The sequence below is a fragment of the Ovis aries genome, chromosome 7, assembly GCF_016772045.2.
Source record: "Ovis aries strain OAR_USU_Benz2616 breed Rambouillet chromosome 7, ARS-UI_Ramb_v3.0, whole genome shotgun sequence".
In the NCBI taxonomy this organism is placed as follows: Eukaryota; Metazoa; Chordata; class Mammalia; order Artiodactyla; family Bovidae; genus Ovis; species Ovis aries.
In genome coordinates this window covers 9552848-9572704 of record NC_056060.1, presented here as the reverse complement: position 1 = coordinate 9572704, position 19857 = coordinate 9552848, and the positions used below count along the sequence as shown (strand labels likewise).

General features: G+C 42.1%; 1 protein-coding gene across 5 annotated transcripts in view; it reads right to left on the bottom strand.

Annotated features, from left to right (window-relative positions):
• SCAMP1 (secretory carrier membrane protein 1) overlaps positions 1-19857 on the bottom strand; it is a 148390-nt gene that overhangs the window by 28668 nt on the left and 99865 nt on the right. The gene's annotated exons all lie outside the window — the stretch shown is intronic.

Genomic DNA, 19857 nt, shown 5'->3' with positions numbered 1-19857 from the left:
TAACAAAAGCAGAAGATATTAATAAGAGGTGGAAAGAATACACAGAAGAACTATATGAAAAAGATCTTAATGACCCAGATAACCACGATGGTGTGATCACTCACCTAGAGCCAGATATCCTGGAGTGTGAAGTCAAACAGGCCTTATGAAGCATCACTACAAACAAAGCTAGTGGAGGTGATGGAATTCCAGTTAAGCTATTTTAAATCCTAAAAGACGATGCTGTGAAAGTGTTGCACTCAATATGCCAATAAATTTGGAAAACTCAGCAGTGGCCATAGGACTGGAAAAGGTCAGTTTTCATTTCAATACCAAAGAAGGGCAATGTCAAAGAATGTCCAAACTACTGCACCACTGCACTCATTTCACATGCTAGCAAGGTCATGCTGAAAATCCTTCAAGTTCAGTGCACTTCAGTTGCTCAGTTGTGTCTGACTCTGCAACCCCATGACTGCAGCACACCAGGCCTCCCTGTCCATCACCAACTCCTGGAGTTCACTCAAACTCATGTCCACTGAGTCAGCGATGCCATCCAACCATCTCATCCTCTGTCATTCCATTATCCTCCCGCCTTCAATCTTTCCCAGCATCAGGGTCTTTTCCAATGAGTCAGTTCTTCACATCATATAGCCAAGGTATTGGAGTTTCAGCTTCAGCATCAGTTCTTCTGATGAATATTCAGGACTGAGTTCCTTTAGGATGGACTGGTTGGATCTCCTTGCTGTCCAAGGGACTCTCAAGAGTTTTTCCAACACCACAGTTCAAAAGCATCAATTCTTCAGTGCTCAAGTTTCTTTATAGTCCAACTCTCACATCCAAACATGACTACTGGAAAAATCATAGCTTTGACTGGATGGACCTCTGTTGACAAAGAATTGTCTCTGCTTTTTAATAAGCTGTCAAGGTTAGTCATAACTTTTCTTGCAAGGAACAAGCATCTTTTAATTTCATGGCTGTAGTCACCATCTGCAGTGAGTTTGGAGCCCCCAAAAATAAAGTCTCTCACTGTTTCCACCATTTCCCATCTATTTCCCATGAAGTGATGGGATGGATGCCATGATGATAGTTTTCTGAATGTTGAGTTTTAAGCCAGCTTTTTTGCTCTCCTCTTTCAGTTTCATCATGAGGCTCTTTAGTTCTTCTTCTCTTTCTGCCATAAGGGTGGTGTCATCTGCATAGCTGAAGTTATTGATATTTCCCCCGGCAATCTTGATTCCAGCTTGTGCTTCATCCAGTCCAGCATTTCTCTTAATGTACTCTGCATATAAGCTAAAGAAGCAGGGTGACAACAGCCTTGACATACTCCTTTCCAGATCTGGAACCAGTCTGTTGTTCCATGTCCAGTTCTAACTGTTTTTTCCTGACCAGCATACAGATTTCACAGAAGGCAGGTCAGGTGGTCTGGTATTCCCATCTCCTGAAGAATTTTCCACACTATGTTGTAATCCACACAGTCAAAGGCTTTGGCATAGTTAATAAAGCAGAAGCAGATATTTTTCTAGAACTCTCTCGCTTTTTCAGTGATCCAACAGATGCTGGCAATTTGATCTCTGGTTCCGCTGCCTTTTCTAAAACCAGCTTGAACATCTGGAAGCTCACAGTTCATGTTGAACTGCTGAAGCCTGCCTTGGAGAACTTTGAGCATTACTCTGCTAGCGTGTGAGATGAGTGCAATCATCATCTGAGCATTCTTTGGCACTGCCTTTCTTTGGGATTGGAATGAAAACTGACCTTTTCCAGTCCTGTGGCCACTGCTTAGTTTTCCAAATTTGCTGACATATTAGTGCAACACTTTCACAGCATCATCTTTTAGGATTTGAAACAGCTCAACTGGAATTCCATCACCTCCACTAGCTTTGTTCATAGCAATGCTTCCTAAGGCCCACTTGATTTTACATTCCAAGATGTCTGGCTCTAGGTGAGTGATCACACTATCGTGGTTATCTGGGTCATTACGATCTTTTTTGTATAGTTCTTCTGTGGATTCTATCCACCTCTTCTTAATATCTTCTGCTTTTGTTAGTATCATTTCTGTCCTTTATTGTGCCCATCTTTGCATGAAAAGTTCTCTTGGTATTTCTAACTTTCTTGATGAGATCTCTAGTGTTTCCCATTCTATTATTTTCCTCTATTTCTTCACAATGATCACTGAGGAAGGCTTTCTTATCTCTCCTTGCTATTCTCTGGAATTCTGCATTCATTATGGTATACCTTTCCTTTTCTCCTTTGTCTTTCACTTCTGTTCTTTTCATAGTTGTTTGTAAGGCCTCCTCAGACAACCATTTTGCCTTTTTGCATTTCTTTTTCTTGGGAATGGTCTTGATCACTGCCTCCTGTACAATGTCACAAACTTCTGTCCATGGTTCTTCAGGCTCTCTATGAGATCTAATCCCTTGAATCTGTTTATCAATCCACTGTAAAGTTGGAAGGGATTTGATTTAGGTCATACCTGAATGGCCTAGTGGTTTTCCCTACTTTCTTCAATTTAAGTCTGAATTTGGCAATAAGAAGTTCATGATCTGAGCCACATTCAGCTCCCAGACTGTTTTTGCTGACTGTATAGTTTCTCCATCTTTTGCTGCAAAGAATATAATCAATCTGATTTTGGTACTGACCATCTGGTGATGTTCATGTGTAGAGTCTTCCCTTGTGTTATTGGAAGAAGGTGTTTGCTATGACCAGTGCATTGTCTTGGTAAAACTCTGCTAACCTTTGCCCTGTTTCATTCTGTACTCTAAGGTCAAACTTGCCAATTACTCCAGGAGAAGGCAATGGCACCCTACTCCAGTACTCTTGCCTGGAAAATCCTATGGAAGGAGGAGCCTGGTAGGCTGCAGTCCATGGGGTCGCTAAGAGTCAGATACGACTAAGTGACTTCACTTTCACTTTTCACTTTCATGCATTGAAGAAGGAAATGGCAACCCACTCCAGTGTTCTTGCCTGAAGAATCCCAGGGACGGGGGAGCCTGGTGGGCTGCCGTCTATGGGGTCGCACAGAGTCGGACACGACTGAAGTGACTTAGCAGCAGCAGCCAGGTATTTCTTGACTTCCTGTTTTGCATTCCAGTCCCTTATAATGAAAAGGACATCTTTTGGGGGTGTTAGTTCTAGAAGACCTTGTAGGTCTTCATAGAACCATTCAACTTCAGCTTCTTCAGCATTACTGGTCTGGGCATAGACTTGGATTACTGTGATACTGAATGGCTTGCCTTGGAAACCAAGAGAGATCATTCTGTCATTTTTGAGACTGCATCCAAGTACTGCATTTTGGACTCTTTTGTTGACTATGACTATCCATTTCTTCTAAGGGATTCTTGCCCACAGTGGTAGATATAATGGTCATCTGAGTTTCATTCACCCATTCCAGTCCCTCTTTGGTCACTGATTCCTAAAATGTGTACGTTCACCCTTGCCATCTCCTGTTTGACCACTTCCAATTTGCCTTGATTCATGGACCTAACATTCCAGGTTCCTATGCTATTGCTCTTAACAGCATCAGACTTTACTTCCATCACCACACATCTACAACTGGGTGTATTTTTTCCTTTGGCTCCATCTCTTCATTCTTTCTGGAGGTAGTTCTCCACTGATCTCCAGATGCACCTACCAACCTATGGAGTTCATCTTTCAGTGTCCTATCTTTTTGCCTTTTTATACTGTTCATGGGGTTTTCAAGGCAAGAATAGTGACCCTTCTCCAGTGGACCACATTTTGTCAGAACTTTCCACCATGACCCATCTATCTTGGGTGGCCCTAAACTGCATGGCTCATAGTTTCATTGAGTTAGACAAGGCTGCTATCCATGTGATCAGATTGGTTAGTTTTCCATGACTGTAGTTTTCAGTCTGTCTTCTGCAAAATTGCGTTTAGAACCAAACCCCATACTCACCAGAGATGCTTGGAGGGTTCAAACATAACTTGTGTGCACCAGGACCCAGAGACCCCACAGAGACTGAGACAGAACTGCGTTTGGGTATCTCCTGAGGAGGTACGAGTTGGGAGTGGACTGCTGCAGGGGCAGGGGCCCTGGGTGCAGTAGACCTGGGTGTGGCATAAGCCCTCCTGGAGGAGGTCGCCACTAACCCACCATAGAGCCGCCAGAACTTACACAGGACTGGGGAAACAGACTCTTGGAGGGCACAAACAGAACCCTGTGTGCACCAGGACCCAGGAGAAGGGAGCAGTGACCCCACAAGAGACTGCCCCAGACCTGCCCGTGAGGGTCCAGGAGTCCCTGGCGGAGGCGTGGGTGGGCGGTGGCCGGCTGCAGGGCTGGGGGCCCTGAGTGCAGCAGTGCGTGCATGGGGCCTTCTGAAGGAGGCCGCCACTATCTTCACTACCTCCACCAGAGTTTGGCCTCAGGTCAAATAACAGGGAGGGAACACAGCCCTTCCCTTCAACAGAAAATGGATTAAAGATTTATTGAACATGGCCCCGCCCATCAGAACAAGACTCAGTTTCCCACTCAGTCAGTCACTCCTATCAGAAAGCTTCCATAAGCCTCTTATCCTTCTCCATTGGAGGGCAGACAGACTGAAAACCACAATCACAGAAAACTAACCAATCCTTCAAGTTAGGCTTCAACAGTACGTGAACTGAAAACTTCCAGATGTACAAGCTGGATTTAGAAAAGGCAGAGGAACCAGAGATCAAATTGCCAACATTCGCTGGATAATAGAAAAAGCAAGAGAATTCCAGAAAAACATCCACTTTTGATTTATTGACTACAGTAAAGCCTTTGACTGTGTAGAATGCAACAAACTGTGGAAAATTCTTTAAGAGATGGGAATACCACACCACCTTACCTGCCTCCTGAGAAACCTATATGCAGGTCAAGAAGCAACAGTTAAAACCGAACATGGAACAACAGACTGGTTCAAAATTAGGAAAGAAGTTTGTCAAGGCTGTATATTGTCACCCCATTTATTTAACTTATATGCAGAGTACATCATGTGAAATGCCATGCTGGATGAATCACAAGCTGAAATCAAGATTGTCAGGAAACATATCAATAACCTCAGACATGTGGATGACACCACTCTTATGGCAGAAAGTGAAGAGGAACTAAAGAGTCTCTTAATGAGGATAAAAGAGGAGAGTGGAAATGCTGGCTTAAAATTCAACATTCAAAAAACTAAGATCATGGCATCACTTCATGGCAAATAGATGGGGAAACAATGGAAACAGTGACAGACTATACTTTCTCGGGCTCCAAAATCCCTATGGGCTGTGACTGTAGCCATGAAATTCAAAGATGCTTGCTCCTTGGAAGCAAAGTTAAGACAAACCTAGGTAAAAAGCAGAGACATTACTTCACCAGCAAAGGTCTATACAGTCAAAGCTACGGTTTTTCCAGTAGTCACGTATGGATGTGAGAGTTGGACTATAAAGAAAGCTGAATGCCGAAGAATTGATGGTTTTGAACTGTGGTGTTGGAGAAGACTCTTGAGAGTCCCTTGGACTGCAAGGAGATCCAACCAGTCCATCCTAAAGGAAATCAGTCCTGAATATTCATTGGAAGGACTGATGCTGAAGCTCCAATACTTTGGCCACATGATGCAAAGAACTGACACATTGGAAAAGACCCTGATGCTGGGAAAGATTGAAGGCGGGAGAGGGGGACAACAGAGGATGAGATGGTTGGATGGCATCACCGACTCAATGGACATGAGTTTGAGCTAACTCCAAGAGATAGGGAAGGACAGGGAAGTCTGGCATGCTGTAGTCCATGAGGTCACAAAGGGTCAGACACGACTGCGCAACTGAACAACAAAAAACATAACGAGACATTCTGACTTCAATACATTAACTTACTACCCAAGACTATGCCAAGAAAATAATACCTTACCTATTCCTATGTTGTCTACATATACACCACTGACCCTATATATCAAATTGTATCATTTTATCATTTAATGTACCATGCAATATGTATATCCTTAAAGATACTTCTGCTATTCACTCTGTACACTATTAAACATTTTTGTGTATGGTCAGGTCTTAAAGGATTTAAAAAGAAATACTTCTGAGAACTATCTGTCCATAGTGATTCTTCACTCAAATCTTAGATTCTTACAAGCAGGGTTCAAAAATACTCTATTAGCATCTCTTTCTAAGATGCATAAACTATGAAGCACATCAATCCATAACATCAGCCACTCAATCTAACACAAATTTGAGAAAGGAAATAACAACAGAACGTATTGGGACAAATGTTTATTTATTACATGGCTACAAACCCGGGGGGAAGAAAGATGAGACAGAAAAGTGGACTTGTAATTACACTGCCTTGTGATTAAGGCCTAAGTTAGAAGCCTGACTAGAACGTCATCAGAGCAGGCTTGGAGGATGGGGGCAGTGCACCCAGCCCTTTCTCCAAGCTCAGAGACACAGCAACTGGTAATTGTGGCCAAGTGCAGAGTGAGGGAAAGGAGGAGGAGTCAAATGCTTTCAAGTTAAGCTTAGACACCGAGACACTGTTTCAAGAGAATAGAGAGGACAGGTTGTTTTAGTAGGGAGAGCAGACACTAAGTTCTAAGCATTCAGCCACTGCACAAATGTTTACTGAATACCTACTATAAGACTGCCATGACAGACAGGTGAAAATTTGGTTGGAAGCTAGACAGAAATGGACTAGAGACAGGGACTTGGAAACCAATGGCACATAAGTGGTAGCTGCAACTCTGACGTCAGCTAACTGCGCATGGTGAGAGAACACAGGACGCAGAAACGAAAGGAAATCAAGGACTGAAGCCTGTTACCGCACCTATACTGAAGACAGACTCCTAACAACAAGAAATGACTAGGAGAGGAATGAGAAAAGCCAGGGATCTTTCCACAGACGCCAAGGGAAGAACGCAGTTAAGGAATGGAGAGCTGTTAGGGGAATAAAGGGGTAAAAGCCCCCAGGTCTTCTGATACAGTAGCGGAAGCAAATGCCATATTACTATGGATCAAAGTACTAAAGACTCGGAGAAAAAGAGCACTGACAAATACCTATACGGTGAATCTTAAAATTCTTTTAGTACCAAGGCAGTGTCATAAATATGGCACTATTTTTATTCCTTTCCAAACCAAGTTTTTTTATAAAAAAAAATAAATGTACAGATAAATCACTACACCTATGTTCAAGAAATTTATCTCATAATGAATACGTATAATTACATCCTACAAATTAAATGTATTACAGAAATCTAATAAACCTTTTTCACTTATCTGTCTTTCCCCTTTATCCTCCCCCTGCCCTCAATTTATGGGCATGTAATTAACAAACATTTGTTCTAACTTGCTTATTCCTTTTTTCAAATTTATATTAAATTGAGTGGCTGATATTACATCCTAGTGGACTTTATGGTTTAATTACTTAAAATGTAACTCATAGCCCCACAGAGCAGAGCGGGAAAAGAGAGGTAGGAATAACACATTTCTCAAGGATCTGTATTTGTACAGACCCAGGGAGCCACCTAGAGGGAAAACAGTACCTACGTTTCGCGCACAATGCTCAAATACTGCATTAAATCCACGATATCCATGTGAAGGGGTGTTTCCTCATTTCAGTGTCCCAGCAAGATGATGGGCTACTTATAAGGTTCAACATCTCAAAAAGCTCACCATTTCCCTGTTATGTTTCAGTGAAACCTATTAATAACATACTCCTTAAGAAGTCGGGAACACAACTTTAAGATAAAGCAATGTAATTAAAAACAAAAACTGAACAACTGAAATACTTGCTATTTCTTCTGCTTATGAGAACTGCACTACCCTACATATTTAGTCCTAGGAATATCACAGAAAAGACACTAGATTTTATACCTACTGATTCTACTACTTTCTACAGGGCTGGACACCACTGAAAACATCAAGTTTACTTCCAATACAACAAAGAATACTTCTTATCTCTCAGAGCTTTCCTGAGGATCAAATGAGAACATGCTAGACGAGTAAAACGCAAAATGAACTTCGAAATGTCTGCCAAAGTGTCACATTCATGCCGAGTCGCTTCGGTCGTGTCCGACTCTTTTTGGACTGTAGCCTGCCAAGCGCCTCTCTCTGTCCACGGCATTCTCTGGAGTGGGTTGCCATGCCCTCCTCCAGGGAACCTTCCCGACCCAGGGATCAAACTCGCGTCTCTTATGTCTCCTGCTTTGGCAGGTGGGTTCTTGACCACTAGTGCCACCTGAGAAGTGCAACATGTGAGACATAGCTCCAGAAAGAATTCTGCATCCCTCACTTCAAAAATGTCTTAGTGTACAACGTGGCTGAATGACACACAAAGTATTATATACTGCTGAAATTTTAAAAATCATGGTACTTTGTTTAAACAAAACAATTCACATGTATTATTTCTGGAACACCATGTCAAGAAACTATCTTCTTGGGTGGCAGAGAAGGAAAATGCTGAGCTCATCTTCTCCCACAGGCGAACCCAACTTAGAGCTACTACTCATGAGAAATACCTGAAGACTAGCAGAAAAGATCTATCAAAACTAAAGATACAAAGAAGGAGGCAAATGAAGACGGGTAATAGAGGCACAGATGCAGTACAGTCAAGGCCTAAAACCCTGGGTGGGTGACCTGTAAACGGGAGGATAATTAGAATCACAGAGATTCTCCCTGAGAAGTGAGGTGGTCCAGTCCCACACTGGGTTCCTGAACAGGGAAGTTGAGCCCCCAGAACTTTGGGCTTTGAAGGCCAGCAAGGCTTGCTTTCTGAGGAGCCAGAGGGCTGCAGGAAACGGAGCTGCTGATGTTGTTCAGTCGCTCAGTCGTGTCCGACTCTTTGTGACCCCATGCTTCCCTGTCCTTCACTATCCTATCTTCTGGAATTTGTTCCAATTCAGGTCCACCAAATCACTGACGTTATCTAACCATCTCATCCTCTGCCTCTCCCTTCTTCTTTTGCCTTCAATCTTTCCAAGCATCAGGGTCTTCTCCAATGAGTCAGCTCTTTGCATCAGGTGGCCAAGGTACTGGAGCTTTAGCTTCAGGATCAGTCCTTCCAATGAATATTCAGGGTTGATTTCCTTTAGGATTGATTGGTTTGATCTCCTTGCTGTCCAAAGGACTCTCAAACGTCTTCTCCAGCACCACAATTTGAAAGCATCCATTCTTCGGTGCTCAGCCTTCTTTATGGTCCAACTCTCACATCCATACATGACTACTGGAAAAACCGAAACTTTGACTACACACACCTTTGTTAGCAAAGTAACGTCTCTGCTTTTTAATAAGCTGTCTAGGTTGGTCATAGCTTTTCTTCCAAGGGGCAAGCATCTGAATTTCATGGCTGAAGTCACCATCTGCAGTGATTTTGGAGTTCAAGAAAAGAAAATCTCTTACAGCTTTCACTTCTTCCCCTTCTATTTGCCATGAAGTGATGGGACTGGATGCCATGATCTTAGTTTTCTGAATGTTGAATTTTAAGCCAGCTTTTTCACTCTCCTCTTTCATCCTCATTAAGAGGCTCTTTCGTTCCCTTTCACTTTCTGCCTTTAGAGTAGTAACATCTGCATATCTGAGGTTGTTGATAGCTCTCCCAGCAAAGAGACTTCACTCTTAAAAAGCTCACACAAAACGCCACCTGGTTTGAGACCCAGGGCAGAAGAAGTAATCTGAAAAGAGCCTGCGTGGGACCCACTTGGAGAGCCTCCTGGAGACACAGGAGGCAACTGGAACTCACCCTGGGGACACAGACACTGGTGGCAGCCAATTTGGGGAACTTGTGCCACCACGAGGACACTGGTAATAGAAAATGCCAGTTTGGAATCTTCCTTCTTGCTTATCAGGGCTGGGACCTGACCCCACCCACCAATCTGTCAGCACCAGAACGAGGGCACCTCAGGCCAAACTTCTAAGAGGTGGACCCAGCCTAATGCACCACCAGGCCAGAAGCCACAGACTCCTCTGAGCCCCCAGGTAACTCAGGACCCAGGCCCACAAACCACTGATTGACATTGTTAGGTAGGTAGAATAGGGAAAAGGAGTCCAAAATGGCAGTGGCTAAAAGACAAGGAAGGGAAAAGCCCACGAAAATAGAACAAAAGAAGGTCCGAGGACCAGAGTGAAGACTTCAGGCAGAACAAACAGCACTCTTGGCTAAGCCCAATTTGCAAAAAGGAGGAGCCAAAGCGCTTTCTCTCTCCCTCTCCCGTGTGCGTGTGCTCTCTCTCTTTCTCTCTCTCTCCCGTCCTCCCCAACGTGCTCCTCCACTCTCTTCTCTTCAAGTCTTTGGGTTGGCATGCCCTCACACTTCGAGGATGGATTCTCCTGCTATCTTCTAAATAAAATAGAGGTGTAACACTGATTTGTCTGAGAGCTATAACACGGTTTGTCCAAGACCCGAGAGCTGTGACGCGCCGAGGGCTTTAATGTCCGTCACTCCAAATCTTTGTTGTGACGAGACAAAGAACCGAGGAACATACACTCGCGTGACAACATCAACCCCCAGATCTCCACAGCCATGCAGTCAAAGACACCAGAGCTTAAGTCCATCCTCCACTGACACAGCGCTAGCCTGTGGGACCCCCTGTATCCTGGCCCCATCCACAAAACAGGCTGACTCTAGGTTTAGGATGCCCTTGTTCTGCAAAGACCTAGGACCCACCTACATTCACCAGTGGTCCAGCACCAGCCCCAAGACTCAGACTCATGCAGCAAAGGGCAGTCACCAGACCTGGGACTCCTTGGGCTCCAACCCCACCCAAAAGAGGGCCAACACCAGCTTCTGAAAACTATGCACCTGGCAAACAGCTATGTCAGAAACTGGCCCCATCCACCAGAAGGCCAACATGGGATCTCGGACACCCAGCATACAAACCAGCCACCATGACACACACCTCTACCCAACAGAGGGCCAGCACTAGCCCTGAGACCCCCGGGGCTTCGTAATGGCCCACCAGTGGCTGACAGCCTCGACACAAGGCAAGGCACAGCAACCAACCAGACTGAGGGCCGGCCGTGTCTACCAGACTGCCCACAGTAGTCAGTATACAACAATGAAAGGGCCCGTGCGACCCACATAGAGGGCCACCCCCGATCACACAGCCCTGGTGATCAGTGGGGAGTGCCCTGCCGGGGCAGGTAGGATCTTTCCTACACAACACCACTTCTCTAAGATCAGGAAATGTAACACACCTACCAACCTACCAAATACAGAGAAAGGAAGACAGATGTTAGCCAAAGCAAGGTGATGGAGGAATGTGTTTCAACAGTATGATAAAACCTCAAAGGAAGAAATAAGCAAAGTGGAGAAAGGCAATCTCCACAAAAAATAACTTAAGGTAATGATCACAATAAAGAATGTAGGGCAGTGATAAGATTAACAAAGAGTTAGAAAGTACAAAGAGTAATCAAACAGAGCTGGAGATACAGTAACTGAAATTAAAGCTACACTACAAGGAATGAGCAGTGGGTTAGATGATGAGGGGACAAATCAGAGAACATGAAGAGAGAGCAGTGGAATCCCTCATACAGAACAGAAAAAAAAAAAGAATTTTAAAAAATGAGGACAGTTAAAAGATCTTGAAATCAACATCAAACACACTAACATTCACTTCATAGAGGTCCCTTTCACAGATGGTAAAAAGAAAAAAGGGGGCAGAGAACATATTTGAAGACATAATAGCTGAAAACTTCCCTTCTCTGGAAAAGGAAACAGACATCTGGGTCAAAGTACAGAGAGCCAGATAGGCCTAAAGAGGACTAGGAAGACACACTGTAATTAAAATAGCGAAAGTCAAGATAAAACAGTATTAAAAGCAACAAGGGAAAAGAAACAAGTTACATACAAGGAAACGCCCATAAGGCTATCAGCTTCCTTTTTAAGAGAAACTCTACAGTGGAGGGAACAGCACAACACGTTGGAAGTGATGAATGGGACAAACGCAACCAAGACTGCTCACCAAGGGTTTCCTCCCCATTTGAAGGAGAGACCAAACATTTTACAGACACGCAAAAGCTGAAAGAATTCAACACCACAAAACCAGATTTATAAGAAATGTCAGAGACTTCTCAAAGCAGAAAAGGCCACTACTAGAAATACAAAAATTACCAAAGGAAAAATCTCACTGGCAAAGACAAGCATAAAGGTTAACCATAAATTAACCACTTATACAGCCAGTAAAGCTTAAAAGACAAAAGCAGAAAAATTATCCATATCCACAATCATTAGCTAAGGAATATGAGAAATAAGATGTAAAATATGATGTAAATGTGATGGATTGGGAGAGTAAAATTTCAGAGTTGTTAAAATGTGTTCAAACTTATATAGATTGCTATATATAAACCTCTTAGTAACAACAAACCAAAAGTGTATAATTGATACACCCAAGAAAGAGAGAAAGGAATTAAAACATAACACTAAAGATAGTCATTAAATCACAAAGGAAGAGAGCAAAGGAAAGAAATTACAAAAATTATTCAGAAAAACAATTAACACAATGCCAGTAAGAACATACCTATCAGTAATTATTTTAAACATAAACAGACTAAATGGTCCAATCGAAAGACAAAGCAGCTGACTGAACACAAAAATAAGACTCATATATATTCCGTCTACAAGAGATTCACTTTAGACCTAAGTAACACACATGGGCTGAAAGTGAGGAGATGGAAAAAGGCATTCCTTGCAAACAAAAGTGGAAAAGCTGGAGGAGCAATACTTGTATCAGAACAGATGTTAAAACAAACAGTAACAAAAGACAAAAAAGGACATTACATAAGGATCAAGAGTTCAATCCAGAAACAGATGTAACAGTTGGAAATATATATGCACCCAACATAGGAGCCTAAATATGCAAAGTATTACAACATGAGAGACCTGGGTTCGATCCCTGGGTTGGGAAGATTCCCTGGAGAAGGAAATGGCAATCCACTCCAGTACTCTTGCCTTGAAAATCCCATGGATAGAGGAGCTTGGTGCAGGCTACTATCCATGGGGTCGCAAAGAGTCGGGCACGACTGAGCAACTTCACTTTCACTTTCACATACAGCACTAACACACATAAAGAGAAATTTGACATCAACCCAATATTAGGAGCAAACTTTACCACCCTACTTACATCAACGGACAGAAAATCAGTAAGGTAACACTGGCCTTAACACAATAGACCAAATGAAGTTAATAAATATATAGAAAGGATTCTATCCAAAGTAGCAGAATCACATTCTTTTCAAATGCACTAGGGACATTCTCCAGGATAGTTCACATGTTAGGCTATAAAGCAAGTCACAGTAAACTTGAGAAAGCTGGAATCATATCAAACATCTCTTCTGACCACAATGCTGTAAGACTAGACATCAGCTACAAGGATAAAATGCAAAGACCACAAACACACGGAGACTAAACAACATGCTACTAACCAAGCAATGGGCCACTGAAGAAATCACAGAGGAAATTAAAAAACAGCTGAAGAAACAGGAAACCACTATGATTCAAAATTTATAGAAAGCAGCAAAAGAAGTTTTGAACAGTGGAATTCATAGTGATAAAAGTCTTATACAGAAAACTGGTGATATCAAGGGAATATTTCATGCAAGGATGGCACAATACAGGGCAGAAAGAGTAAGGACCCAACAGAAGCAGAAGAGAAGAAGAAGAGGTGGCAAGAACACAAAAGAACTGTACAGAAAAAGGTCTTATTGACCAGATAACCACAGTGGTGTGGTCACTCACCTAGAGCCAGACATCCTGGAATACGAAGTCAAGTGGGCCTTAGAAAGGTTTACTACGAACAAAACTAGTGGAGGTGATGGAATTCCAGTTGAGCTATTTCAAATCCTGAAAGATGATGCTGTGAGAGTACTGCACTCAATACGCTAGCAAATTTGGAAAACTCAGCAGTGGCCACAGGACTGGAAAAGGTCAGTTTTCATTTGAATCCCAAAGAAGGGCAATGCCAGAGAATGTATAAACTACCATACAGTTGCTCTCATTTCACATGCTAGCAAGGTAATGCTCAAAATCCTTCAAGCTAGGCTTCAGCAGAATGTGAACTGAGAACTTCCAGCTGTTCAAGCTGGATTTAGAAAAGGCAGAGAACCCAGAGATCAAATCGCCAACATTCGCTGGATCATAGAAAAAGCAAGAGAATTCCAGAAAAACAGCCACTTCTGCATTACACACTACGCTAAAGCTTTTGAGTATGTGGGTCACAATAAACGCTGGAAAATTCTTTAAGAAATGGGAATACCAGACCACCTTATTGAGAAACCTGTAAGTGGGTCAAGAAGCAACAGTTAGAACAGGACATGGTTCCAAACTGGGAAAGGAGTATCACAAAGATATATATTTCATCCTGTTTGTTTATCGTATATGCAGAGTTCAGTTCAGTTCAGTCACTCAGTCATGTCTGACTCTTTGAGACCCCGTGGCGTCCCTGTCCATCACCAACTCCCAGCGCTTGCTCAAACTCATGTCCACTGAGTCAGTGATGCCATCCAACCAACTCATCCTTTGTCATCCCCTTCTCCTCCTGCCTTCAATCCTTCCCAGCATCAGGCTCTTTTCCAGTGAGTCAGTTCTTCACATCAGGTGACCAAAGTATTGGAGCTTCAGCTTCAGCATCAGTCCTTCCAATGAATATTCAGGACTGATTTCCTTTAGGATGGACTGGTTGGATCTCCCTGCAGTCCAAGGGACTCTCAAGAGCCTTCTCCAACACCACAGTTCAAAAGTATCAATTTTTCAGTGCTCATACATGCAAAGTACATCAGGCAAAATACAAGGCTAGATGATTCACAAGATAAAATCAAGACTGCCAGAAGAAATATCAACAACCTCAGATATACAGATAATACCACTCTAATGGCAGAAAGTGAAGAGGAACAAAAGAGCCTCTTGATGAAAGTGAAAAGAGGAGAGTGAAAAACCTGGCTTGAAACTTAACATTCAAAAAACTAAGATCGTGGCATCCAGAACCATCACTTTGTGGCAAACAGATGGGGGAAAAAGTGGAAGCAGTGACAGATTTTATTTTCTTGGACTCCAAAATCACTGCAGATGGTGACTGCTATGGCAAACCGAGACAGCTTATTAGAAAGCTGAGACATCTCTTTGCTGACAAAAGTCCCTACAGTCAAAGCTATGATTTTTCCAGCAGTCAGGTACAGATGTGAGTTGGACCATAAAGAAGGACGGGCACCACAGAATTGATGCTTTCAAACTGTGTTGCTGGAGAAGGCTCTTGAGAGTCCCTTGGACTGCAAGGAGATCAAACCAGTCAACGCTAAAGGAAATCAACCCTGAATATTCACTGGAAGGACGGATGCTAAAGCTAAAGCGCTAATACTTCGGCCACCTGATGCAGAGCTGACTCACTGGAAAAGACCCTGATGCTGGGAAAAACTGAAGGCAGAAGGAAAAGGGGGTGGCAGAGGATGAGATGGTTAATAGCACCACTGACTCAATGGACATGAATTTGCACATACTCCTGGAGACAGTGGAGGATAGAGGAGCCTGGTGGGCTGCAGTCAATGGGGTCGCAAAGAGTTGGACACAACTTAGTAACTGAACAACAACAAACAACAGAAAATAAAAGAGTATTTGCAAAACAGACATTTTTGTATAGAAAAAAAATTAAATGCTTTAAAACTTATTTTTCAAAGAAATGAAATAACCTTTTCTAAAATTCTTCTGAAGTACAAAAAGTCACTATTAACAATCATTTTATTAATATGGATGAGGTACATTAACAATTGAAGAAATAACCATTCAAAACTAGGGCCCAAAGGAAATACAAGTTATGTTTTATGTATTTATCTCTTCCACACTAAATTATTCTAGCTTTTATATCAATTAAAGGAAAGGGGAAATTTTGTATTCCCTTAATATACAATCTCCTATGACTCATCCATTTGTTATTTGACCCATAATTAGTATTTAATTCTTTGAATAGTCTACTCTAAAAACATGAGCCTATAAAAAAATACTGCTTGGGAATAACCTAAAAGAAACTGTTCCTTTATCTATAAAGAGGTACAAGAGAAGATATTCTTGCATTTCAATTATTTTATATTTAGATTAAAAGATGACACTACAGGGAAAACAAAGATCCCACAGTGCTCATGCTTGGCACTTTAGACACGAGTGATTATAGCTAACTCCAAATAATGTGAGATTTCAGAGTACCAACAAAAGTTATAAAAATTGTATTCATTGTCAATGAAATGAAAATATACCACAGATCACGGTTCACCTGGTGCTGGAGACACAGAATAGCCTAATAAAAAGAAACTAACTCTTCTAGAGCCAAAACTGTGCATAGATAACTTTTAGAGGGCATTAACTGCTTATGAAAAGCCTGACCCCTAGTGGTTATAAACTATGGCCACATACCCCCTCAAAGGACTTTTTTTTTTAAAGATACAGTGTCTAGTACAGCCATTATGGAGAACAGTGTGGAGATTCCTTAAAAAAACTGAAAACAGATCTGCCATATGACCCAGCAATCCCACTTCTGGGCATATACACCGAGGAAACCAGAATTGAAAGAGACACGTGTACCCCAATGTTCATCGCAGCACTGTTTATAATAGCCAAGACATGGAAGCAACCTAGATGTCCATCAGCAGACGAATGGATACGAAAGCTGTGGTACATATACACAATGGAGTATTACTCAGCCATTAAAAAGAATACATTTGAATCAGTTCTAATGAGGTGGATGAAATGAGCCTATTATACAGAGTAAAGTAAGCCAGAAAGAAAAACACCAATACAGTATACTAACACATATATATGGAATTTAGAAAGATGGTAACAATAACCCTGTATGCGAGACAGCAAAAGAGACACAGATGTATGGAACAGACTTTTGGACTCTGTGGGAGAGGGAGAGGGTGGGATGGTTTGGGAGAATGGCATTGAAACATGTATACTATCATGTAAGAAACAAATCACCAGTCCAGGTTCAATGCAGGATACAGCATGCTTGGGGCTGGTGCACTGGGATGACCCAGAGAGATGGTGTGAGGAGGAACGGAGGGGGGTTCAGGATTGGGAACTCATGTATACCCATGGCGGATTCATGTTGATGTATGGCAAAACCAATACAGTATTGTAAAGTAAAATAAAGTAAAATTTTAAAAAATAACAATAAAAAATAAAGCAGTAAAAAAAGATACAGTGTGGGGAATGCAGTCAATAATAAACTGTCTTTGTATCATGAGAGACGGCAGTTAGACTTCTTACGATGATCATTTCGACACATACAGAAATAACGGATCACCATGTTGTACACCAGAAACACACACAGTGCTACAGGTCAATTATACTTCAAAACAAACTCACTCATAGAAAAAGATGTCAAATTTGAGGTTATATGAGCAGGGCTGGGGTTGGGGGGGGGGCTGGATGATTCAATCTCCCCTTCAAAAGGTACCGATTTCAAGATATAACATACGTAAGTACTAGAGATGCAATGTACAACATGGAAAATATAACGTCAAGGCTGTATATTGTCACCCTGCTTATTCAACTTATATGCAGAGCACATCATGAAAAACGCTGGGCTGGAAGAAACACAAGCTGGAATCAAGATCGCTGGGAGAAACATCAATAACCTCAGATAAACAGACGGCACAACCCTTACGGCAGAAAGTGAAGAGGAGCTAAAAAGCCTCTTGATGAAAGTGAAAGAGGAGAGTGAAAAAGTTGACTTAAAGCTCAACATTCAGAAAACGAAGATCATGGCATCCACTTCCTTTACTTCTTGGCAGATAGATGGGGAAACAGTGGAAACAGTGGCTGACTTTGTTTTGGGGGACTCCAAAATCACTGCAGATGGTGATTGCAGCCATGAAATTAAAAGATGCTTACTCCTTCGAAGGAAAGTTATGACCAACCTAGACAGCTTATTAAAAAGCAGAGACACTACTTTGTCAACAAAAGTCCATCAATGGTTTTTCCAGTAATCATGTATGGATGCCAGAGTGGGACAATAAAGAAAGCTGAGCACCAAAGAAATGATGCTTTTGAACTGTGGTGTTGGAGAAGACTCTTGAGAGTCCCTTGGACTGCAAGAAGATCCAACCAGTCCATCCTAAAGGAGATCAGTCCGTGCTGTTCACTGGAAGGACTGATGTTGAAGCTGAAACTCCAATCCTTTGGCCACCTGATGCGAAGAGCTGACACATTTGAAAACTCCCTGATGCTGGGAAAGATTGAGGACAAGAGGAGAAGGGGATGACAGAGGATGAGATGGTTGGATGGCATCACCAACTCGATGGACATGAGTTTGGGTAAATTCCGGGAGTTGATGATAGACAGGGAGGCCTGGTGTGCTGCATGCGGTTCATGGGGTTGCAAAGAGTCGGACGCAACTGAGCAACTGAACCAAACTGTATATTATACATGAAAACTGTCAAGAGTAAATCCTAAGAGCTCTCATCACAAGGGAAAATCTTTAAAGCTTTTTATTTTGTACTTATATAAGATGATGGATGTTTGCTATACTTATTGAATCACTTCATGATATATGTAAGTGTGCTGTACCATGCTTACATATATGCATATATATGTATATGTAAGTGTACAAACCATTATGCTGCACACCTTAAACTGACATAAAGCTGTATGTCATTTATATCTCAATGAAACTGAAAGGGAAGGAAAAAACAGCAAGTTTTGAGCAAGCATGGAAAAGAAAATAAAAAGAAAAATCAGGTGCTTTCATTGGATCTCAACTGCTATTAAATTAAGAGAAATTCTTGCCATTACAAATAAGAAATCTGGCCAAACTATAATTATCTCCATTTATTATACTTCATAAAATCATCTCAATTTAAATTCCTTATTTTACAAAGAATACGAAACTGGAACCAGGTCTTGCAAGAGTGCTTGTAAGTCTTCGATTGACAGAGCAGCCCAGAGGTCAAGGATGCCATGCACAAAACTGAGACAAAGGAGTGTCCAGGACGGGCTGAAGAAGCCAAGCAGCACACCGCAAGTGGAGTAGAAAGTCCAGCTCCAGCAGCGCTGTGAAAGGCCACCCCAGCCCCACGACCACAACCACCACCTCATTTCCCAGCATGAGGTTCACTTTCAAAAAGCTTCAAAGTGCTGGGTTTGTTTGGGATTATTTTTGTTTTATAGATTAATATAGTAACTATACAAAAAGTGGACTGAAGGAAGTGGGGTATGAGTTATTTGTAAAAACCATTTCTGGGTTAGCTGAGGTTGGAAATGGAAAAGAAGAGAGAATGATGGAGCAGACACCAAGACAGTGTCTAAGACAGTGACTAAAAGGTCATGGAAGCACTGACAAGCACCGCCGTAAGTGTTAAACGCAATCACATGAGAAAGTACTCAGAATCTCCCATTCACAACTGGCACTCAATAAATTTTCTTTTTAAAACACTGCTTGAGATAAATTCTGCATACTATACAATTCAGCCTTGTAAAGTATACCATTCAATGGTTTTTAGTATATTCAGTGTTGTGAATATATGTGTGTATACATACAATCTAATTTTAGAACATTTTCATCACCTCCAAAAAGGAAATTCTATAACCGTCTGAGGGTCAGGGAAGCCTGGCGTGCTGCAGTCCGTGGGGTTGCGAGGAGCCAGACACAACTTGGCGACTGAGCAATACCTGTTTGCAGTCACCCTCCAGCCCAGCCCTAGACATTTCACGTAAATGGAATCATGCAATATGTGGCACTAACAAATGTTTCTTTGAATATGAACTGGAATTTCTGGAAGTTCTGCTAGTTCTGAAAAGAGGATGAGTTTATGGTGCATTACTGTGAGACAATGGCACCAATCAACCAGAGCAGGGCACAGTCACCTGAAGGTGCCACTAAACGGCTGGGTAAAGCACTCTTTCACCTCCAAGACCCTAGGCCACGCGGGTGGGGAGAG